Source organism: Tasmannia lanceolata, unplaced genomic scaffold (assembly GCF_043159265.1).
Source record: "Tasmannia lanceolata isolate RefF3 unplaced genomic scaffold, GAP_Taslan_0.1 ptg000002l, whole genome shotgun sequence".
NCBI lineage: Eukaryota > Viridiplantae > Streptophyta > Magnoliopsida > Canellales > Winteraceae > Tasmannia > Tasmannia lanceolata.
The window spans coordinates 39133335-39158061 of NW_027518679.1; the positions used below are offsets into that span (position 1 = coordinate 39133335).

The 24727-nt window shown below is 37.9% G+C and overlaps 1 long non-coding RNA gene and 1 pseudogene across 3 annotated transcripts; one reads left to right on the forward strand and one right to left on the reverse strand.

The window, feature by feature from the left end:
• The first annotated feature begins 968 nt into the window (after positions 1-968).
• LOC143891431 (uncharacterized) lies at positions 969-2469 on the forward strand (annotated as a pseudogene).
• A 16821-nt stretch (positions 2470-19290) lies between these two features.
• LOC143872092 (uncharacterized) lies at positions 19291-24497 on the reverse strand. Of its 3 annotated transcripts, XR_013246859.1 has the most exons (4): positions 23499-24026; positions 22231-22271; positions 20853-21319; positions 19291-19783 (listed from the first exon to the last, which is right to left on the reverse strand). It is a non-coding gene; the product is annotated as an uncharacterized LOC143872092 (long non-coding RNA). The 3 variants fall into 3 exon arrangements; XR_013246865.1 differs by having other exon boundaries at positions 20853-23053; positions 23499-24497; XR_013246853.1 differs by lacking the exon at positions 23499-24026 and having other exon boundaries at positions 20853-23486.
• Between the last annotated feature and the right edge of the window lie 230 nt (positions 24498-24727).

Below are 24727 nucleotides of genomic sequence, written 5' to 3' on the forward strand. Positions count from 1 at the left end.
TGGCCGGTACAATTATGTTTCAAGAACTACAAACTCAAACCCGATAAAAGTATTGACGCATGCTTAAATATGCAAATGATGATTCACAAACGCCGTGTTTGGAATTTGGATTGCAGAAATATTTCTTGTAAAAAAAGTATCCTAAGAAAATTTATTTTGCCTCTAACAAGCCCAGTTCCGAAATGAATAATTAGTCATTAACACGTGAAAAAGAAAGTTCCAATACAAAGTAAAACAAAAGAATCAGAAGAAAGACTAGAGAAAAACAGATTAAAAATTTGAATATGAAAAATCCTAGATCTATCACTCGGGGAAAAAAAAACAAAATCTGAGAGAATAAAACCCTATTCAACAAAATCTTAGTTGAATATCTACCAGAGAAAATGAATACACAGAACGGCATTTCGAGAATCAATATGATTCTATATCTGTTTTTTGTTTGAAGAAAGAATGATCCAAAAGATATGGGAGCAATCCCACGCTAAAAGAGTGAAATGTTCCATTAATTTTCTTCTTCTATGTTTATACAATTTTTGCAAGCTCCCATTAATTTTGCAAGTTCGATTCACTAATTGACTGACATGCATGGTTTTAAACTTCCTCTTCTGGGATCCTAGAATCCATCGTTCACCTTTGATCATATAGTCATTTCTACAAGATCAATGGTCTAGATTGACCATACATGCCCCCCACATTTGGGACCCTAGAATTGATGGTCGGTCATTTCTTTAGAAAAATTCTATCAATCAACTACTAAACTAGTAAACTACAGTTGGACCATCCTCGTATAGGAATAGAAATCTTCCCATAAAATCGAAGAGATTTCCATTTTACACTCCGGTGAGGGTAATTCCGTCAATTCAACCAAATCCAATCTATTTTTAACGTGGGAGTATTTCAGAGAATAGAGCTGAGGAGATATCTATAAAACCCCCCAACCAAAAAATAAAAGAAGAGAAGAAGAGAGGATGACTCCGGTAGGTAGCAGGGAGGTTAAGGAGGGACCCACTGTGTATGTTGGCAAGGGGCAGCAGGAGAAAGAGGGTGTTGTTATCAAAGCGGTGTCGTGCTCTTCTGCCCACTTGGACAGAGAATTGGTGGGGAGGGATGGATTCTGTTTGGATTGCTCGGAATCGACAGTGGAGAGCTCGTCGATCGGCGTTGGAGGGGAGAGCTCGTGCAAATCAACAGCGGAGATTGATCGGGAAGAGGAGGATGATGTTCAGAGTGAATTCAAAGGTGGTTTGGTTTCTATGGGATCATTGGAAGAATCTCTTCCCATCAAGTGGGTTCTCTTTTTTTCTCTTATATTTTGAAAAAAAAATCACTTTTGAAGGAATATGAATTTGGTTGGATTTGTTTCTTATATTTTGTTTTTGGGTTTTTTGGTAAATGGACTAAAACCAAAAAATAAAAATTATATCCCAGTCAATGGGGGAGCCCTTTCACCTCTTTTTTGCAAGGGCTCCCTTCAGTTCAGACTTCCTCCTGATTTTAAGGCACTGTTTTGCTAAAAGAGGAAAAATTATAATATGGCAATACTTGAAACATCTGGAATTCTAGACTGAAGGGAGCCCTTGCAAAAAAGAGATGAAAGGGCTCTCCTATTGGCTACACATAACCATCATGCATTAATAACCGCTGAAAAGTCAAACATGATGGTGATGAGCAGCCAATGGGGGAGCCCTTTCACCTCTTTTATGCAAGGGCTCCCTTCAGTTTAGACTTCCTCTTGAAACATATAGGTTTTTACTAGGAACATTTAAATGATCTTGGAAACATCAATTTACACATGTTTTCAGATTTGTGCACTATTATTTAATTTAAACTTGTGGGGTCTTTTGACAATTATTAGTTTCTATTTTGTTTGAGTTAATGTGAGTTCTCACATGATCAAATTAGTATGTTTTTTTTCTCTTTCTTATATTCTTTTGTTGAAATCTTAACTAAGTTGCATTGTATATTTCTCCAAATTCAAATTGATAATTGAATCCATCTTTTATTTATTTTTCAGAAGTGGTTTGTCGAATTTCTTTGCTGGGAAATCAAAATCTTTTGCTAACCTAGCAGAAGTGACTTGTGTGAAAGATCTTGTAAAGGTAGAGAATCCCTTCAACAAGAGAAGAAGAATACTCATGGCTGCTAAGTCCTCAAGAACAACTCCTTACAATACTCTCAATACTTCTCTTCCTCTCATAGGCCCTGACTCTTTCGAAGAAACACAAGAAGAAGAAGAAGAAGAAGAAGAAGAAGAAGAAGAAGAAGAAGAAGAGCACTAAGAGTCCCCATTGGCACCTTTGCCACTCCATGAAAAGAAATTCCAGTCCTTCAAATCACCAAGGTCTTCCTCCCTCTATGACTTGAGAGATCCTTAATTATCCTAAACAAATAACTAATTTTAAATTTCCTTTTATCTCTGTTAACAGACCCAATATCAGTTTCTTTTGAATTATATTGATTTCTTGTTCTTGTTTTCTCTCTTATCTTTTTTATTTTTATTTTTTGGGTTACTATATTTGGTTTAATGTCTGTTGGGAAAGAGACAAGGCTTTTCTCCTTTCACTATTTAAATAATTGGGATAGAAACAAATTTGGAGATTTATTTATTAAGTAATTGATTACCTTGTTTGTGTAACGCCAAAATGGTAATTGGGAGTTTGGGACATGAAATCTTCTACTGAATATGGACAATGAAATTGTTTTCTTGGAAGCTAAGCAAAAAAGGGTTGTGCTAAATACACTATAGGGGGGTGGCCCAGGGAAGAAAAGGGGTGATATATATCACTTCCCATTATAGAAACTAGAAAGGTTGCATTCTTTAACCATTTTCAAGAATAACTTCTTCTATATTAAGGCCATGTTCGTTGTGATCTATTTTTCTAAGTTGATTTCTTCCTCAATCTCATGAGGTGAGTTATTTGTTGTCTAACCCGATAAAAGTATTGACGCGTGCTTAAATATGCAAATGATGATTCACAAACGCCGTGTTCGGATTTTGGATTGCAAGAAATATTTCTTGTAAAAAAAGTATCCTAAGAATAACACCTAGGATCATCCTATAGTATGATCTGTACAATACTTTTGGAAAAATAAGGAACTATAAGGCCTTACACCATATAAAAACTCCACGCGAGAAACTTGGAAAAGTGCATGGAAAAAGTCCCTTTTCACCTTTTGACAACCTCGGATTTGTTGCATGAGAGTACACTACAATCATTCTCTCTGAAGCCTCGCTTTCCAATAGTTTACTATTTCTTATTATTTCTTTCTGCTTGCATTTAATACATATCGCGTCCCACATAAATGCATGAGACTCTTGTTGTTTGCAAACAATAATCTTGCCTTTGAATGCTTTTCTTTTAAAGCAAAAAACAAATGAAATGATGTTGTCGTTTATAAATAGATGTCACCATTATTTAAGAATGACAATGTTATTTAAAAACGACAGTGTAATCTAAGATAGCCGATTGGTTCCGTAGTATTCCAGTAGTTTAAGAGGGGCAATGTTATTTACAATACCGGCATTGCGACCTAGGTTGAATAGGTGATTCGGTTCCTTCAAATAGGCCCATTAATGGAAACCCTAGCTAGATCCAAAATGACAAAATTTCCTAATTTAGCCGTTATTACTCCTGATCGATCCGTTGTTGATTAAGGTAGTCGACCCGTTCCTTAAAATAATTAAAAAGTACATTTTCCGCTTTAAGTGGGGTGCATTTTGGGTATTTACACCTTGCTTCTCTCTCAGCCCTAATGTGGAACAAGAGAAGAGGAGGTCTCCTTTTATAATAATCCTAAGGCTCTGTATGGTTGCCAGGTTATTTTTGTTCCCGGGAGTTACGTGGGAGAAAAAAATACCCTGGGAGATAGGTGGGAAAAAAAAGAAGTCCTGGAAGTATCCTGGTAAAATAAAAATCCCATGTTTGGTTATGTGGGAGAAAAAAATACCTTGGGAGATATGGTGGGAAAAAAAAAACCTTTATTTGGTTGCTTGAACTGTTGGGTAGAAAAAAATTCTTCTCAAGCTTATTTTTCGTTCCTGAGTTTATTTTTGTTCCTGAGGTTATCTTGGGATGGGATGAAAAGGCAATCATTACAAAAGTGGGATTAAAAAATTCACCCCACAAGTAATCATTACAAGAGTGGGATTAAAATAAACCTAGTGCTAAAAGGCAACCAAACATGGGATGGGACCAAAATTTAACTTACTCTCCCACAAAACTCCCAGGAACAAAAAAAACCTGGCAACCAAACAGAGCATAAGGGTAGTGATATCTACACCCTTTTTTTTCATTTTCACGATTTCTGCTTATTGGGTGGAGGTAATATATTGAGCTTTTGTAAAAAAAGTCATATACTTTGCTTTATTTGGAAAAAGAATCTTCTAGATTGACAATTTGGTAATGGCTGGAGTCATGACGTTTGAATAACCTTGTACGTGGACAGACGATTTGACAATTTGCTAATGGCCCATTCCTCTTATACATGGACTGCCAAAAATTACCTTGTAAAATGACCAATAGCCATGACATTCAATGATAAGTTCCCATTTAAGGATGTGGGAATATCCTTTCTATTTAAGTTCCCGGACGATTTTCAAAGATTTTAGAAAATCGTTTAGGAGAAGATGTCGAGAACGGTTCGTAACGGTCAAGGCTAGCTGATTTTTTTGCCTTGAATGGGGAGGTGTGTGAATAAAACTTGGCTCCAGACCAGTCTGTAGAAGAGCTGCACATTAAGAACCTCTATAGATTGGAGGGCTAGGATCATCCTATAGAAATGTTTTTCTTTTTGGCACAACCTATTTACGTTGTGGCCCATCACTGGGATGGTTTGTACTGAAGCTCTTTTTCTATTAATTGTTTCTGCCATATCCTTAATAGCAGGTTGGTTACACCTAGGATCATCCTATAGTACGGTCTGTACAATACTTTTGGAAAAATAAGGAACTATAAGGGCTTACACCATATAAAAACTCCATGCGAGAAACTTGGAATAGTGCATGGAAAAAGTCCATTTTCCCCTTTTGACACATCAGAGATTGTGAAGCAGCCTCGGATTTGTTGCACGAGAGTACACTACAATCATTCTCTCTGGAGCCTACCTTTCGAATATTTTATTATTTCTTGTTATCTCTTTCCGCTTGCATTTAATATATATCGCGTTCCACATAAATGTATGAGACTCTTTTTGTCTGCAAACAGCAATCTTGCCTTTGAATGCTTTTCTTTTAAAGCAAAAAAAATAAAATGAAATGACGCTGTCATTTATAAATAGATGTTACTATTATTTAAGAACGACAATGCTATTTAAAAACGACAGTGTTATTTAAGATAGTCGATTGGTTCCGTAGTATTCCAGTAGTTTAAGAGCGGGAATGTTAATTAAAATACCGGCATCGCGACTCCGTTGAATAGGTGATTCGGTTCCTTCAAATAGGCCCATTAATGGAAACCCTAGCTAGATCCAGAATGACAAATTTTTCTAATTGAGCCGTTAATACTCCTGATCAATCCGTTGTTGATTAAGGTAGTCGACCCGTTCCTTAAAATAATTAAAAAGTACATTTTCCGCTTTGCTTCTGAATGAAATAGTAGTAGAACAACAACGTTATTTAACATACCGACAACATCTTTTCTAATTGAGCCAGATTTAATACAGTAGTCCATTGGATCCTACATACGGACCCATTAATGGAAACCCTAGATCCAATACCGGCAATGTTTTCTAGTTGACCCATTTTAACTCCCGATCGACCCGTTGTTGATTAAGGTAGTCGATCCCTTCTTGGTTTTCAATATTGGGATGGCAATGTCATTCACTAGTCGACCCATCTGGTTATTCATTTGATCCTAACTTTTAAATAACTTGAACCCAATAAAAGAGAATGACTGAAGTGTACTATCTTCCACAAAATCCGAGGAGGCTATCTGGGCTCTAATGGTGTCAAGAAGGGCAACAAGGTCTTTTTTCCTCCACTTTTCCAAGATTCATGTGTGTCTAAAACTAAAGTCCAAAACTGTTAGAGTAATTAGGTCAGGCAAGAGGTTGCTTGAAGCATTACACCCAAGGTATCTAATTTGGAATACCTAGTTTGTTGCCTCCAGCCCCTATATATAGAGATACACTAGGGTTTTAATAGGTTAGTGGGCTCTTGCCCAAATAGGCTCACTACACCGGTCCATTATCTTATTGGGCTTATATTAGAACATACATAGGTTATATTATATACCCAACAATCTCCTCCAATGTTCTACATATAGCATAATCCAATAGATAGTGAATGTGATGTCCAAACAAAATTATTGAATCATCCATATCACCATATCAATAAAGATCTGTAATCCAACTGAAAACAAAAATACTTTAAAGAATAACCAAGAGTTTTAGAAATAATCTAAACTCAAACATAAGCAGTTTCACATGTAGGTGAACTATTTAATTAATTGAAAAGAAAATAATAGTTCCCACTGCTCTATAAGGATTCACTCATCAAGTAAGTCATCCTCATCAAGATCCAAATTGAGGCAATCTCCTCCATTTTTGTCAATTCCTGTAAATTACCAAGTATGAATTTCATTAAAAATGAATCCAATCATTTGTGTATTTTACTAAAAGTATCTAGTTCTACCAGAAGAATTTATTACAATTTCATAATGGCGGAAAAAAATAAATATCAATATCAATAAGCATCAATGTCAAGTTTCAATCAAGAATAAGACCTAAACAGTTTCTTTTACAAAGAACCATTCCATGTTTCCATTTGAAATGTTACATGCATCATATCCAAATTGAGTTAAGCTGTATCATCAAGTTTGGAATGAAACAACATTTCCCAGGAAGGACATTTCATCAAATGTGGAATGACATAAAGACATCTGTAAACATCATTGAAACATATCAAGTGCTTATCTTGGCTAAGATAGGGAGATTCGAAAAATTCAAAATAACATGGATGAAGGTTAAGACACGTCTACACAGTCTTTATCTCCCCCACAGTTTTGAATATTCGATCTTTGTGCAGTCCCTTCATAAGAGCATCGGCCATATTATCCTTCGATCTCACATCAACCAAAGTGATAATACCTTGTTCGAGAAGATAATTCAGCGTGGCATGTTTCAGCCTGACATGTCTCTTCTTACCATTAAAGAGTGAGTTTTTCACAACCGTAATTGTAGCTTGATTTTCACAGAACAAACTTAAAGAGTTAATCTTTAAATGGGTCAATGGAATGTCCATGATCAGATCTCTTATCCACTCTGCTTCATCTCCTGTAGAAGCTAAAGCATAAAGTTCTGATTCCATAGATGACAGAGCAATACAAGTCTGTCTGTTTGACTTCCATGCAACAGTGGCTCCACCCAGTGTAAAAACATAACCACTGGTAGATTTACTATCTCCTAATTCTGAGCTCCATGATGCATCAGAATACCCTTCCAGGATAGGAGGATGGCCATTATAACATAGAGCATATCCTTGAGTACCCTTAAGGTATCTCATCAGCCTCACAAGGGCATCCCAGTGCTCATGGCCAGGATTACTAGTGAAACGACTCAGCATGCCAACTGTAAAGGCTATGTCTGGCCTAGTGCAACTCATAGCATACATGAGACTACCAATCAGTTTAGAATAATCTAACTGATTCACACTGTCTCCTTCATTAGAGATCAGCTTCTTGGTATAATCAAATGGTGTCTCAATCGGTTTACACTCACTATATCCCCATGTAGAAAGTAGTTTTTCAATATAATGGGCTTGGCTAAGAGTAATCCATTACCTTTCAAAACTTACTTTCATACCAAGAATGGTGTCAACCACACCAAGATCTTTCATGTCGAATGCTTTAGCCAAAGTGATTTTCACGTCACTCACTACAGAGAGATCGGAACCAAGAATCAACATATCGTCTACATACAAGCAAATAATCGCAACCTTATTCGACACAGAACGAAAGTAAAGGCATTTATCTGAGTAACTGGTCTGAAAACCAAAGCCCTTTACTACCTTGTCAAATTTTTGATGCCACAATTTAGGTGCTTGTTTAAGACCATACAAAAATTTGTGTAACTTACAAACTTTGTTCTCGAAACTGTCCATGATAAATCCTTCAGGTTGGTTCATGTAGATTTCCTCTATGAGGTCTCAATTAAGGAAAGCCGTTTTTACATCCATTTGATGCACAACATACTTCTCAATAGAAGCCAAAGCAAGAAGAATTCTTATCGTTGCCAAATGACAGACCGGGGAGTAAACATCAAAGTAGTCTATCCCACTTACTTGAGTATAGCCCTTAGCTACTAAATGTGCTTTATACCGAGCTATGGATCCATCAGGATTAAGTTTCTTCTTCAAAAGCAACTTATAGCCCACAGTCTTAGCCCCTTTTGGCAAATCGACTAGCTGCCAAGTTTGATTTTATAACAGAGAGCTCATTTCATCATCAATAGTTTCTGCCCACAACAAAGAATCCCTAGATCTCATCGCTTCCTTATAGGTTGACGGATCATTCTCTACATGGTAGGTCACAAAGTCCTCACCAAAGTTCTTGGGTACTCTATCTGTTGTAGAAACTCTTAAAGGTTCTGATGTAGAAATCAGTGTAGGACAGGTGTCAGAAATATTCTGTTCAAACTCTAAATACGATTCTGTTACCATCTCAGTATCGCCAAGTACGTTCAAACCATGATCTCTGACAAATTTATTCTCAAAGAATACTACATCTCTAGATTCTATAACCAAATTGGTAGATAGATCAAAAAACTGATCAGCAGCACTATCTTCTGCACCACCTAGATAAACACAAGTGTTGGTTCTAGGTCCTACCTTAGGTCTCCTAGGGTCTTGTATCCTCACATAAGCAATATAGCCCCAAGTCTTAAGAGTGTCATATCTACAAGGATGTTTATGCCATAACTCATAAGGAGTAGATGTCAACTTAGAGTGTGGTACTCTATTCTGGATGTGATTTGCAGTTAAAGCTGCTTCTCCCCAATAGCTAGTAGGCATGCTAGCTGTCAATAACATAGAGTTTAATATTTCAGTTAACGTCATCTTCTTACGTTCAGCTATGCCATTAGATTGAGGTGAGTAAGGAGCAGTATTTTCAAGTATTATGCCCTGAGAGGCACATAATTCCTTGAACTCTGTCAAAGTGTATTCTCAGCCTCTATCACTCCTAAATCGCTTAATTTTCAAGTTCAATTGATTTTCAACACGATTCCTGAAAATTTTAAATTTATCAAAAGCTTCATCTTTCGATTTTAGGAGATAAATATGACAATATCTAGAAAAATCGTCTATAAAAGTGATTAAATACTTCCGACCACTTCGAGTAGTGAAACTTTTAAAGTCACAGAGGTCAGAATGTATTAACTCAAGAAGTTGTGTGCTCCTAGAAACAGAACGAAAAGATTTTCTAGTGATCTTGGTTTGTGCACACACTTCACATTTGTCAAATCTAATCGATGTATCTAAAGGTATATTATGAGTTTTAGCAAGTGTGACCATTTTCCTATAGTTCACATGTCCCAACTTAGGATCAATCAAAGTGGAACTAACCTGACTAACGGTTTTATTTGCTAAACACAATCTATACATACCATCGATTAAGAAAGCACAACTAAAATAATAAGAGTTAACAGTTAAAGTTACTCTATCACCCAAAAAAGATGAACACATGCCAGCATTGTCTAAAAGACTAATAGAAATTAAATTCTTTTGAATAGCAGGAACTACTTTAACATTTTTTAAAGTTAGTATTTTACCTGAAGAAAGGACCAGGTTCGCAGTCCCAGTGTGAGTCACCTCTGCCTGAGCACCACTAGCCACTGTAACGGTCTCTTTCACGCCAACAGCATCCGTAGGTAGTTTCTTCGAGTTGCAAACATGGCAGGTGGCCCCTGTATCTAACCACCAGTCTGAAGAAGTACTGGCCTTACCATTGACTAACATGGCAACAAAACTTTTAGGCTCAGCACTGCCCACCATCATATGAGCTTCCTTTTGTGGTGTGTTAGATTTAACCTTCTTAGGTTGTTTACACTCTGTAGCAAAGTGACCCTGTAAGCCCAATGGTTCCCACCTTGGCATTCCCATCTTATTTTGATGATTCCAATACACAAGTGATTTATATCACTAACGTGTTTGGTTGTCTAAGTTGTAGATTATAATTGGGCTAAGACAACATTGCTTAGATTGAGGCCAAGAAGCTCTCATTTGACCACATTCGGAAGGCCAAAGTCATCGGAAATCCAAGACTCTAGAAGACTTGAAGCATTGCAAGTGAAGACCATTTTAAGTCTTTTTTAGATTGTATTGATGCAATCCTAGCTTAAGTTTAAGAGGCATAAATTAACATAAATTAAGTAAATAAACACACACCCTAAATGTTTAAGTGATTATCCTTGCGGTGTTCCAACACTTTGGAACCCTCATAACAATCCTAACTTGGTGTAAAGTTGGAAGCCTAAAAACAGAATTGAAAATCTGCTGCATATAGGCTTCTCGGAACTCCGAGAAATCCTCGGAGCTCCGAGATTTGGTCAAGTAGCTTTTTTCCAACTTCTGTTTGTATTCCCGAAACTCCGAGAGAAATTCTCGGAACTCCGAGACCACTATAACGGGAAGAATTATAACCATTTGGGATTTCGCCAGATTTACCACTATGCCACTCAAACGGTCATATTTGGTTTTTCTATATATATGGGTATTCCTAACTGCCCAATTATCAATCCTAACACTCTAAAACTCTATTTGAACATCCTAAGAGTGATTCAAGCTTGTTTATGCCTCTCATCCTCTAAGATTAGGATTTGGATCATTAGGCTCAAATTTGTACATCTTCTACAAAGTTTGTAAACCCTTGTGAGGGATTTTTGTTCTTTCTTTCTTATTTCAAGAACATTGTATTCGGGCGAGTGTTCGGAGAAGCGGAGCCCACTCTCCGTGGTGAGGATTGCCACCAAGGTTAAAGGCATTCGAAATTGTAATCGGCACCGATCTTCACCGAAGTTAAGAAGATCAAATAGTGAAGCCATCAACGGGTTTGATTGGTGGAGTAGAGTAGGCCTCGCGTTTTGAGGACCGAACCACTTTAAATCTCGGGTGCACTCTCTTTTAAACCCTTGATTTACATTTGCATTGCACTTAGGATTTAACTTGTGGGCTTGAATTTCATTCTTGATCTCTTAATCTTCAAAATTGGGTTAGAAGTTTTCAAAATATTAAAACTTGTTAGCAACCTAATTTTCACTCCTCATAAGATGCCGTACTCGGGACCACCCTTGGAATTTCATACCTCATTTCCCACAGTTGTGGCACTTGCCCTTCTTTTTCTGAAAGATAGTCTTTTTGGCCTCCAACTTGAGATGTTCACTTTTAGGTGACTTGGATTTTCGAGGAAATTTCTTGGGATATGTTACCGCGTTAGCAGCAGACTGTTGCTGTCTAACCATCTCCAAGTTATTTCTGGCTCGATTCTCATCTTCGATTCGAATGAATCGTTTGAGATCATCCAGTCCCACTTGCACCTTTTTCCGATACATCTCGGTTTTGAAAGAGTGACATGCAGATGGTAACTTGTATATGATTGCACCCACAAGAAATGAATCACAGACAACTATTTTCTCATTATGCAACTTAGATCTCAAATTCTCTAGATCAATAACTTGAGGAGTAATTTCCTTGTCTTCTTGAAACTTGAAATCTATGAATTTGTCCACTAGATGGGTCTTGGACAATTCCTCCTCTTTCTTGAATTGAGCATCTAAGTTGTCCCAAATTGCTTTAGCAGTGTTATATTTACTATAAGTTTCTGCAAGACGGTCTGAAAGACAATTCAACAAGTAGTCTTTGCAGAAATCCTCATCTCTAAGCCATTGAGATTCATCAACGTCTTCATCCGTCTCAGCAAAGTTACTCAAAACGGTGTAAAATCAGTTCATATATTTTAGACTGAATTGAATCTTTCGCTTCCATGAGTTAAACTCAGATCCTCCAAAAGATTGAAGTTTGACCATTGCAAACGGAAGAGAACTCTTTTGCATTGTAATTTTTAGATAATAGTAAAAATTAGAAAGAGTGCACCTGATTGGCAAAATGCAGTACCCAATCCAAGAAGAATCCAAGAATCAGATCCGAGAATCGAATCCAAAGAACCGGCAACAAGAAACCGTGAGAATCGGTGTAATCGGCGAACAAGAACCGGTGCGAGAACCGGTTGCCAAAACCGGTACGAAAAACCAATTGCGAGAACGAACCCAATCTACTCCCAATAATCAACAATATGGAACCCCGAAGGATTCGGCCAAAAAAAACTGTCGTCCACCAAGAGGACCCAACAAGAGTTCGGCAATGAAATCGTGTAAGAGAACCCAATCAAAACCGAAACCACAAGATGGTCAACAACCAAAGTGAGTTGAACCACCAAAGGCCACTTGTGAGAATTTAAGAGAGGCAGTACCCATGCCCAAAACCCAGTGAGAATTTACAGAAACCCCAAAGGAGTTACTTGCACCGACCCTGAAAGAGGGTTGCTTAAATCATGCCCAAATTGTATCTCGCTCAAGAACCACCAACCAAGTCGTGGTTGCAGCCAAAATATCTGTAAGTAGCAAAGGGGGTTTTTGCTTTTCTTTTCCAAATCTCCTTCTTTGGCACTAATGGATGAGAGAGAGGGACATCCTCCAAGTATTCCACCAACTTGATTTCACCACCGTTTCTAGCAGGGCTTTCAACCGGTGGCTCAAATAGTCGTTTTTGACGAATAAGAATCCCACGCCCAAATCAATTCAATGATCCGATCAACTTTCTCGAGAGTTGTCCTTGTTCTTGCCCTTGCCCTTGCTGCCCTCCAAGCAAATATGATGTGAATCAAAAGATTTCAAGAGATTTCAAAAACAACAACATATGTCTTCTTTTTGGATCTTTGTAGATACATAAGAGAAAGAGGCTAACTTCTTTATGGTGGAAGAAACCCACTTCATATAATAATGGAATAAACCACAGCAAAAACTATTCTGTTGGTTCTTGTTTCTGAGGAGGAGCAAAACTCACACGCGTGAGAAATAAGGTGATACCAGTGGCTTGTGAGAGAAGAATTTCAACTCCCAAACCGATTCTTGTATTGGTATAATCCCACGCCCAAATTAGTTGTTTACAATCTTTGCCTGTATTTCATGCTTTTCTCATTTGTGACCATAATACCCATGTATATGTTTTTACTCATTGAAAAGAACAAAATATCTTTATACGAGTATAGACAAAAATTACATTGTAATAGGACCGAAATACCCATGGCATTCAATGATAAGTTTTAAATCAAGGGTGTGGTAATATCATTTCTATTTATATTATCATTCTTGTACATGGGTGGAAAAAAGTGAGCCCACCAAAGTAAGGAGACTGTAAATAGTTGTCCCCATGCTCTATATCTTTCCCACCCCAATCGCAGTGCCAAAGCATCACGAATCAAATCCCGAATCTCAACAGTGAGATTTTCAAGTTTACATGGTTCCCTACACTTGTTAGAGTCCCAAGCTAACACATTCAATGAGTAACCTTTAGTGATGAGAGGGCCCAACTTGTGTTTCACATGCCATCTTAGTGCAAACAAGAGGGCCTTCTCTTCGGCTTCATTAGTATCACAAAAGACCATCGGACCCAAGAAGGACATCAATACAACACCGTTAGCATCTCGAATCAACCCTCCAATACCGGCTCTACCCGGAGTGCCGATAGAGCTTCAGTCAAAATTTAGGTTAAACCAACCCACCAGAGGGGCCTTCTACTTGGGCATGATTTTCTCTCTTTTCCCTTTTCCATTATAACCAAGTGCCAATAATTTGTAAGAATTTCCCCTGCACTGTAAAATATGTCAAACTTCTCTCTTGTCCAAGCTTTTTCAGCAAGCTTGATATCAAGAGAGTTTTGATACCATCTCTTCTCCTATTATTAAAAAATCCTCTTGTTTCTCTCATTCCAAATGTTCCACATTAAAACATAAGGAATAAGCTTCCACATCGGTTGCTCCGTGCAGAGTGGTGGTCATTTTGGTTGTTCTTCGAATTTCGTTCTTTCGTGTTTATTAAAAATACCAATAAACACACCTACCGGGAGACAAGTAGGATTCTTCTTAATTTAAGAAACATCTAGGTCTTTTGGAGACTTAATTTATATTATGTCAATTAGTTAAATGTTGTAGAATTGAGATACATCATAGAACTTCATTTGTTTTCAGTGACTTTGGGTGTCATTTTCTTTTAATTAGTCTAGTGGACACTAGTTTTAGATTCGATTCTATTTGAGGCTCAACAAATAACAGTTGCAGATTGAGGAAGGTTGACCTTGCTTACATCTGTAGGTTAATTGATCACCAGAAGTTTATTTAGGCTATGGTGGGGGGAATGTCTACAAGTAACTCTGGCTTAAGCTATGTTTGTCAATTATGCATGACATCTTGCATGATCTATTCTTTTCTACATCGTCTTCTGTGTTTTCTTTGTTTCCAATTGACAGAGAAGGAAGAGATAAATACTCTGTATGTGAGGTGAGTATAATAAGAACCATTATCTGTATTGAGGAACATGCATGCTTGTTGTAAAGCTTTCTATTTTACATAAGTTGATTGTAGATAGTAGGTATTGAAATCCTTTTTTCAAAGGTGTTAAAATCTGATACCTTGTCAATCATGACAGCAATGAAACTCGTGGTAAAGCATCCCACTTCACCTATGAACTACTAGGTAACCGAGGTTGTACAAAAACTTCTTTTATATCTTGGGGACCATGAAAGCTTGTTATAAAGCTTGAAATTTTACTATAAGATGGCGTACATTCTGAGATGGAACAAAACTTGTATTTTGCCATCTTTGACAGTCAGGAAGGCCAGTTCTTTTTTTAGCTGATGGTATAGAGGGAATGATTTTATATAGTTATATGGAATAAAGTTTGGTGTTTTGGATATGTTCAGGACCATGAAAGCTTGGGATAAAGCTCAGTAGTTTATCAAAAAGATTATATTAGGTACTAATGTGGGACAAAAAACTTTTGTCTTTGGCCATCTTTATAACATAAAGCTTTTGGTAAGGTTTGCCTTTTGTTGGTATGTTGTAAGGCTTGCTATTAAGTTGTAAAGCTTGCTATTTCACACAAGCTGATTTTAAGTATGCATGAAATTCTGCAAGGATTATGAAATGAATTGTAAATACCCAAAATACCCCCCCACTTAAATTTTCGTCCCCCCTTGATAAAGAGGGGTGTTTTTGTCTGTTAACACTTAACTCATGTTAGGGCTTTCTAATAAAGCGTATAAATAGATTGCTTTGTGGCTAAAACAATTCCTAAACAGTTGTGCAGCCCTAGAAGGAGAAATCAGAGAGAGAGAAGAACATTACCAAGGTGATCGCGATTTTTGGGTCGAAGCCGCGAACCAAGGTAAGACTTATGAACCATGAACGATTTGGAATATTAGAAACCCTAAAACAAGGGTTTGAAAAGAGAAAAGAAGCAAGATGAAATCCCACTTGGCAACCCAAGAGGGGGGTGAATTGGGTGTGTTTAAAAAAAAATTATCCTCTTTAAAAACTTTTGTAAGATTAGTTTCAAAATCTTAAATGAATATCCTCTCTTAGATCTTTTGTCAAACACTTGTTTGATGGCTTTTGAAAACCCTAGTTGATTATTCCATTTTTAATCTTTCTATGAAAATACTTGGTGGTTGATTAAAGATTGTAAATCCCACAACAAGGTAAAGGAATTAGATGAATGGTTTCTTTTAGGCCTTTTATCAAACACTTGGTGGAAGGCTCATGCAAACTTAATTAACAAGATTAAATTGGCTAATTAGCAAGGTACTAGATAAGCAAGTTAATTACCATTGCTAACTACTCACTCAATTCTAAGTGTATAAATGCAAGCACAAATAAGAGTGAGGGTGAGAGAGATAAATACCATACAAGAGACGCGAAGATTTATAATGGTTCGGTCTTAACCCTGACTCCACTCTTCTCAAGTTTTGTCTCCTTAAGGAATCCACTATCTTCCAAGGAACTTAAATACGGCGTTCCTTTCGCCTTGTACAATCCGAGCGTCCGAGCGTCCAAGCTCCAAGGGTCTTAAATACAGCACCCTTTGTTGCCAAGTTTACAATGAAGAAGAAGATTGAAGCACACTCTTTAGCCTCTTGAAGGCTTGATACAATGTAAAGCTCACAAGAGTCTCTCAAAGATAATTATAAAGATAAGCCTAGGTCTAATCCCTTTAGATATTCCCAAATTGAGGCACAAAGGGTGTTTTTCACTCTCTAATATATTTACAACAAGTTTAGGAATGAGAGAGATTAGTTCACATGCTTAGGGAACCCATATATATAGAGAAAACCCAAAACCAGCCGTTACAGGGGTATTTCTGTAATTCTAGGCAACTTCCCAACGGATCTATTTCAGGGCATTTTTGGCATTTTCTAAATTTCAGACTCGGTTTTGTAAAATTCATATCTCACTCGTTTCTCGTCAGATTTCGACGTTCTTATACTCGATTTGAACAGAAATGATGAGCTATTTCTATTAAAAATATTTTCAAAAATATTTAAAAATGTTTAGGATCAGTTATGATAGGATTTATGACCTGATCTCAAAATTCAAGTGCTTAGTGTGCCGATTTGAATCTTTTGCAATTCTAAGCTATTTATGGCACTAGGGCTTTGTCCACGGGTCTTTTCCTTATATTCTAATATTGTTTGGGACCTTATTAGTGACTTGATTATGCCTCAACAAGGGATACCTAAGTGGGATTAAATTATACAATCTAACACAAGACTCATTACTCACATCTTCAACTTTAAAGCTCATCTTCTAGTCTTGGTCTCTTGCATGGATCACTCCTTCAAGTTGGTTCAAGCTCCTTGACAAGTTGTTGATCTCCATGCTTTGGCCTTCATCGATCTTTCTTTGTTTGTTCAATGCTTTGAGATGACTAATGTTGAGCTTCTCCTTGGTTGATCCTCCAATGTATGATTGATCCTTTGTAAGCTCTAGCTCCTTTGACACGTGTTTGGTTCATCTTCAAGCATAGGCCATCAATGGTGTGTGCTAGCATGGATTAACCTGTGAATTTCTTGTCCATAGCACAACACTCAAGGCAAACAATTAGTCCATAAAAGACTAATCAATTTCCGTTAGTTAATCATCAAAATAAGGTGATTGAATGAACCCATGGGGAACCCTTGGGCTAACACAAGAAATTCGATTTATATGAATTAGAAATAAGAATCCTTGGGTTGATCTTGAGTTTTCTTGGACCCGATATTGAATTACAATTCCAACGAACTCAAAATCAATATATATGAATCTGAAATCAGAAATTAGAACTTTGGAGATTTGACGTAGAATCTTTGGTGATTTCTTTCTTAAATTATACATATGAATTTGGAGCGTGAAATATGATTTAATGGATTCCTCTCGCCGATACGAACTCATCGGATCCGACCTCGCGCGAATTGAACCCCAAACGAAGGAGTTATGGCCGTTTTTAGTGAAAAAAACGGTGGAGAATCGCGTTTAGAAGAAATCTGAGTCCGCGCGTGGGACGGACGTCCGAAAAAATAGCGGACGTTTGTGAGTACCAAGTTTGGCGACAGATGGATCATCGGATGTCCGTAATTTTTGGACGTCCGTATTCCCAGACGATATGGGGTGGTGATATAATTTTGAGGTTTATCTAAAAGAAGTCTTACTCTGCTATATTTGGAAAAAAATCTTCTAGATTGACAATTCTGTAACTGCCGGATTAATATCATTTCTATTTTTGTACTCATTCAGTAAGAACAAAATATCCTTATACGTGGATAGACGACCTTGGCATTCAATGTTAAGTGTGGGCTCGTGTGGTCATGGGACCTACTATTTTTTTTTTATTTTTTATGGGTAAGTTGGGGTTAGGCAAGACCCCCACCAGATATATTTTGGCCACAAATTAATGGCATGACCTGATTTGCAAACGCTTGCCTGGCGTGATTGAATCCCAGTTAAACTAGGAAATGGACAGACTTCGTTGAATCTCTAATAAATCCCTGTCGTTTTTTCTTCCAAATTCCGCATCTTGTTTTCTCCCACTCTCTCTTAGTCCGAATCTCAAACAAGAGAAGAAGTGGAGGTGTCCTTTTATTGTATTCTTATGGGAAGTGATATTACCACTCCGCCCATTTTCGCTCTTTTAGTTATGGAGAAACAATACGCGTGGAGATATAATTTTTCCTTATAAGAAAAGTATTGGACAGTAACAAATGTCCAGTAACTCACCACCTTGTTTTTTATGGAAGTTACAAACCAGATTCAGAAAAGGATTTTCCTAGCGAAGAGTCCTAAGGGCATATTTTGATGTAGGTAAAGTTTTTATTTTGATAAAACTTTCCTCAATAAATTCTAGGAAGTTAACGGACACGAGCGAAACATTTTTTTTTAATGACATAGGGATGCATTTTTGGGCAGGACTAACTAAACCCTATGGATGCATGAAATCACCCTTAAACCATGCGCATTGGGTCACTCAGAGGGGGACGTGAGCCAAAGGTTAAAATTTAAAAGTCCTGAAAATTGAAGTATGTGAACCAGACCACAAAATTCAAAATTCCCAAAAAAAAAAAAGGTAGAAAAAACCTTGTTGGGAAGTTCTATTTTCCAAGAAAGTAGATTACCTACGTCCAAACATGCACTGAGAGTCAGTTTTGATGCCGGAAATGGATGCACGAAGACGAAGTTTTAAAACACTCAAGCAAATCTACCCATTTTTCCCAAGAGTCGGTTTTAATGCCAGAAATGGATGCACGAAGACGAAGTTTTAAAATACTCAAACAAATCTACTCATTTTTCCCTCCACAAATGGAAGGGTTAGGATGATCCAATGGAGCTGATTTTTTGTGGACATCCTATCTATGATAGGGCCTTCCAAATTGGTCCCACGCTGTTTCTGCACTCAAGCGCAGATAAGCTTATCTAAGCTCGAGCAATTAATTCAGCCTCTGCCCTCAAGCAGCTTCAATCATTAGTTGGATTGACCCTCTGCATTGATTCAACCTGCTTATCTGGAACGCTCTGTAGTATTTAAGTGTCCATATGGATTGACTTGAAACTAGAATGTTAGTTAATCGTCGTTTTCTAGGCAGTTGCTTCGATGGCTAGGATTATCACTTGCATGTGACTTTTAGGCTATTGTCATTTATATAAACAGAAATGGATCAACGACCCAGACTAACCAAAAGTGTATGTTTACTGAATGTAATTCACACAATTATGATTATTGAAACTGTTAAGATGCCGGTAGAAATTATTCAGATTATTGAAACTGTATGAGAGACACCATAAGAGTGGCCACTGTTATCCAGATTATTCATGGCCACGCCTGTTGTTGTGGAAATGCCGTTACCAAATTCCAAATTCTTACTAAATTAGAAATTAATTTCACTTCCGCCATCCACAATACACAACTTGGAATCTTCTATTATCAGCAGAGATTGAGAGGGAGCAGAATAATCACTTCCACAATGCCCCTCACTAATTGTGCAATTTGTGGAATTCTCTGCACCGACATTATCGAAGCCAAGATTTACACTGTTCAGCATCTCGGATCTAGGTAACGGTTCATCAACTAGGCGCAATATGGTTCCCCAGCTCGAACCATTTTCCCACCGAGAATCGTCCCCGTCAAAAAACTCCAAAACTAGGTCTTTGTTGGATGTTTCGATCAATAGCCCGCCTCTTGTTGGACCACGACTCCTGTTCGTTACCATCTACAACCCAATGGTGGGAAAGGTTTGATTCGATTCGCAAAGTAGTTTCGCAAATCCCATATGCAAATAAGATTAGATTAAAATATGCTTATTTGCAAATAGGAAACTGGATTCCAAAGATGCTTACTTAATACCAAGTGAATATTTTTAAAATTTAATGGTGGTTGGTTATTTGACAACTATAGCCCATGTGAGTAGGTTAAAAAACAGTTTGCGGGTAGATGGAAGCTTGTTGTGGTTCGGTCGAGTTTCAGATTTCCCGTCTTGAATTAGCCGTGGCTCAAGCGTCGCTATGGGAGAGCAACTTGGATTAGGCTCGACCCAAATTGACAGCTTCCAGCTGATTTTGGCTTGGGTGGGTAAAAGACAACCCGATTGGGTTATGCCTAAGGTCTTGGACAACTCGATCCAACTACGTCCACCTAATATTTTTTTACTGCGATTTTTAAAATCTCAAAGTTATTTGTTTATATTTTTTTCAGTTTAAGCCGTAGGCGAATCCAAAACCAACCCTCCTCGATTTCAGAAATCAGGTCAGATGGGTTGGATTAGGGTTGGGAGATTTAGAGGCAGGTTGGGTTAAGATTGACCCTTCCAAACGTGAGGTTCAGAATAGGTAAGATTTGTATTGAGAAAATGCCCACCTTGGATAGGCTGAGTTAAGGTAATTGCCTTTTATTGATGATAGTAAAAGTAGATTTTGCAGGCAAATCCTCTTTCAGAAATCGTGTCGTGCTTTTGAGCGTACGTGGTACATCAAAAGTTCCGCACTTGGTATGGTATTCGACCCAACAGCGGCCTCTTAAAAAAGTGGGCTGCCTTAGGATCAAATATCAAGGGTGGTATCCGCCTGCATGTTACTTCATGCGGTACCACCCAGGATATTTGATCCTAAGGCAGCCCACTTTCTTAAGAGGCCGCTGTTGGATCGAATAATAAGTGCAGAACTTTTGATGTACCGCCTATGCTACAACACCATATAATATCTCTTATAATTCAGATAATATTAAAAAATGAAGAAATCGATACTCCATCCACATATAAAGAGCAAAGAAGTTTAGACTCGTACCTCTTTTCCTAACATGAAATAGCATGCGTAGTTCCTCGTCGAGATCGACATGCAACAGAAGGTTCTCTAGAGCCAATGGGTTGGTGGTATCGGTGGCAGTGGGCCCCATCATGAAAGAAATATCGGCCCCACCAACATCGAGCTTAGCTGACACGGCTGAAGCAGAGTCTTCGGATGCCTCACCACTCTTATCATTTCTGTTAACGGAAACTAAAGCTGATGAAGCCTCACTGATCTTATCGTTGACATTAACAGAAACTAAAGCTGATGAAGGCTTCGAAACGAAATTTGGAAGAAGATCTCCACTGTTAATCACTTCCTCTGGCCTCCTCGCTTATCATCTCATGAATCGGATATTCCCATACGTTAATATCCAATACAACGGGAATCTTCGTCATCTTTTCAGCCTCCTTGCCAACATGGGTCAGACTTGCGACGACATTCCCCTCCCATCTCCTCCATGAAAACTACAAAGAACATAGAGAGAACAAAGTAGCTAAGGAATTAGAGCCAAGTACAAAAAAGGTTGTGAATATATAGGGAGAGAGACTGCCAGTGTGGCTTAGCAGATTCTGCCACGTAGGATCTCACTCTAGGTTAAAATCCATCTTCCTAATTTTTAATTTTTTAGCCCACTTTTAAGAGGCTGCTGTTAGATCGAATACCAAGTGCTGATGAACCGCGTACGCTCAAGCACCATATAATATCTCTTATAATTCAGATTAGGGGTGCAAGTTTGACCCTATGAGCCCTGACCCGCCCTGAGCCCGAACAGGGTCAGGGTTGGAAAATCTGACCCTGAGGGCGGGTTTGGGTACATTTTTTTGGCCCTGACTCAGGGTCGGGTCGGGTCGGGTTTAGGGTTGATACCCCTGGCCGACCCGACCCCTTTACACTTTACCACGGCCCGCCTTGACCCACCCGACCCTGTTTACACTTTACCTGCTGCCCACCCTTGAGCCTTTTTGTTTTTCATTTCTCCATCTATTGGGTTTTGGTTATGTATTTATCACCAAAAATCATATATCAATTAGAATAATAGATTGTGTGGAAGTATTTTGATTTTTTACAATAAAACAGACCGAAAACATGTAAAATTGCCCGGCTCGATCGGACCCAAGCAGGGCCAGCCCGGCCCGGCCCGGCCGAATTAGGGCCAATCAGGGCGGGCAAGGGTTGGGCTGAACCCTATAAGGCGGGCATTGGGTTGAGTATTTTCGGCCCTGACTCAGGGTCAAGGCTAAGGTAATGGCAGCTAGGGTTAGGCTAGGGTTTTGCAAAACCCGACGCTGTTGCAGCCCTAATTCAGATAATATTAAAAAACAAAGAAATCGATACTCCATCGACATATAAAGAGCAAAGAAGTTTAGACTCGTACCTCTTTTTCCTATATCACCCATTCCATTCAACATCTTAATCCTGTCAATTTACATACATATAAGCACAATGAAACAAGAAAAGCAACGGTATTTTCATTTCTTGTTTTGGTTACTTCTACCATTTCAGTTTTTCATTTCTTGTTTTGGTTACTTCTACATTTCAGTTTTACTCAAGCTCGTTTGTTAGAGCTTCAATTAACTAGTTATGGAGAAACAAAAGGGGTGGAGATAGGATTTACAGTCATGCAAGCTTGCTTATAATGAAAAGTGGCCATTCAAGCATATCTGCATGTAATTAATTCTGAATTAAGGTAACCGTGTGGTGTGTGATGTTAAACAATTTAAGCTAAAGTCTGAATCTACACCGTGATGTGATGTGAAACTATTAGTGATGGGTTTCCTTTTCATAATTTAAAGGGAAATAATATGATTATACTTAATTTAGTAGGTTTGATACCATCATAAATTGAAGGTCCTTTCAGATAAAAATGGAACAAGGCTGGTTGGAATTACCTTTTTAAGTGGGTAAAAACAGATTTGCTAGGGACTTTCAAAGAACGGCATTTAGTGCCGCACTGTTACATGAGACAGCGGCCACCTCAGAAGATTTATATGAACAAGCCAGCCGCGATGTCTCTTGTAACAGCCAGCCGCGATGTCGTCTTTGTTGTGATCTGTTTTTCTAACTTCACTTCTTCCCAAAATCTCATGAGGTAAGTTATTTGTTGTCTAACCCAATAGAAGTATTGTTGCCCCATGCTTAAATATGCAAATGATGATTAACAAAGGCCACGTTTGGAATTTGGATTGTAGGAAATATTTCTGGTGAAAAAAATTCCTAAGAAAATTATTTTCGCCAAATAGAACAGATTACAAGATAAGAAAGCTGAAACAGAAAAACAACAGAACAAGACATGGCTGATCAAGGCGGAAAATAATCAGCCAAATGAAAAATAAGAAATTTATGAAAAAAATTCTTTTCCAAAAATTTTCTTCAATCTAAACAGTGCCAATATGTTTCCGCACTTTCCGCACTTTCGGAAATGGAAAAGTCATTCACGTGAAAAAGAAAGTTCCAATAAAAAGTAAAACAAAAGAATCAGAAGACAGACTTGAGAAAAACAGATTAAAAAACTGAATACACTCGGAAAAAAAAAAAACACACACACAATTTGAGAGAATAAAACCCAAATGGAAAATGGCCAGACTTAGTTGAATAGCTACCAAATAGATGAAAAATTCTAGAAAGGAAAGAATAAACCCTCACCTTCTTAAGATGACTCCGTCTCTTTTTTTTACTCATCTCTACTATCTTGCCTCTCTTCTCTCTCAGCCCTATTGTGGAACAACAAGAGGAGGTGTCCTTTTATAATAATCCTAAGGGTAGTGATAACTCCACCCTGTTTTTTTCATTTTCACGATTTCTTCTTATTGGGTGGAGATATAATAATGAGGCTTTTGCAAAAAAAATCCTAATACTTTGCTTTATTTGGAAAAAGAATCTTCTAGATTGACAATTTGGTAACAGCTGGAGTCATGACGTTTGAATTACCTTTACGTGGATAGACAATACGTGGACTGCCAAAAATAACCTTGTAAAAGGACCAAAATATCCATGACATTCAATGATAAGTTCCCATTTAAGGATGTGGGAATATCCGGGACGATTTTCAAAGATCTTAGAAAATCGTTTAGGAGAAGAAGATATCGAGAAGGGTTAGTAAAGGGGAAGGCTAGCTGATTTTTTGCCTCTGAAGGGGAGGTGTGTTTAGGATGAACTCTATTTGGGGAGGTGTGTTCAGGAAAACTAAACGCCAAGTAGGATGGACGCTACATGGGGAGGTGTGTTTAGGAGAATAACTAGTAAGAGAGAGCTAATTTTTTTGCCTAAGTATTCTACTTAACACCTCTTTAGAAATAGAATCGTTTTGGGAGCGAACATGATCCAAACCATCCATTTGATTGCTTACAATGTAAATAGGTTGTGCCCCAAAAATCATTTCAATGGGATGATTGGAACCCTCCAATCTATAGATGTTTCCATAATATGCAGTTTCTCTTTAGTTTGGAGGGCTAGAATCATCAGATGGAAGGGCTAGGAGATGGAAGGGCTAGGATCATCAGATGAGAATGAGATTTTGGGGTGTAGCCTATTTACGTCGTGGCCCATCAAATGGACTGTTTTGATCATCCAATGGTGTGGCAGGCCGTACAATACTTCATTTTGTAAAATATGGGTGGGGTCAACAATGTTGGGCCCACCAATGGAGAGAGAATACAATATGGAAACATTGCTTGATGTGATTTAGAGAGAGAGAGATTTGAAGATATATTGAAGATGACCTTTATATCAAGAGAATGCAATCCGAAAGAGAATCAGGGAGCTTTATTCGGTATTAGAAAGTTATTATTCGGAAGTAAATATTAAAAAGTTAATTGAGTAAAGAGAGAATCGTTGGATTGTTGAGAAAGGGATGCCACGTCCCAAATCCCGAT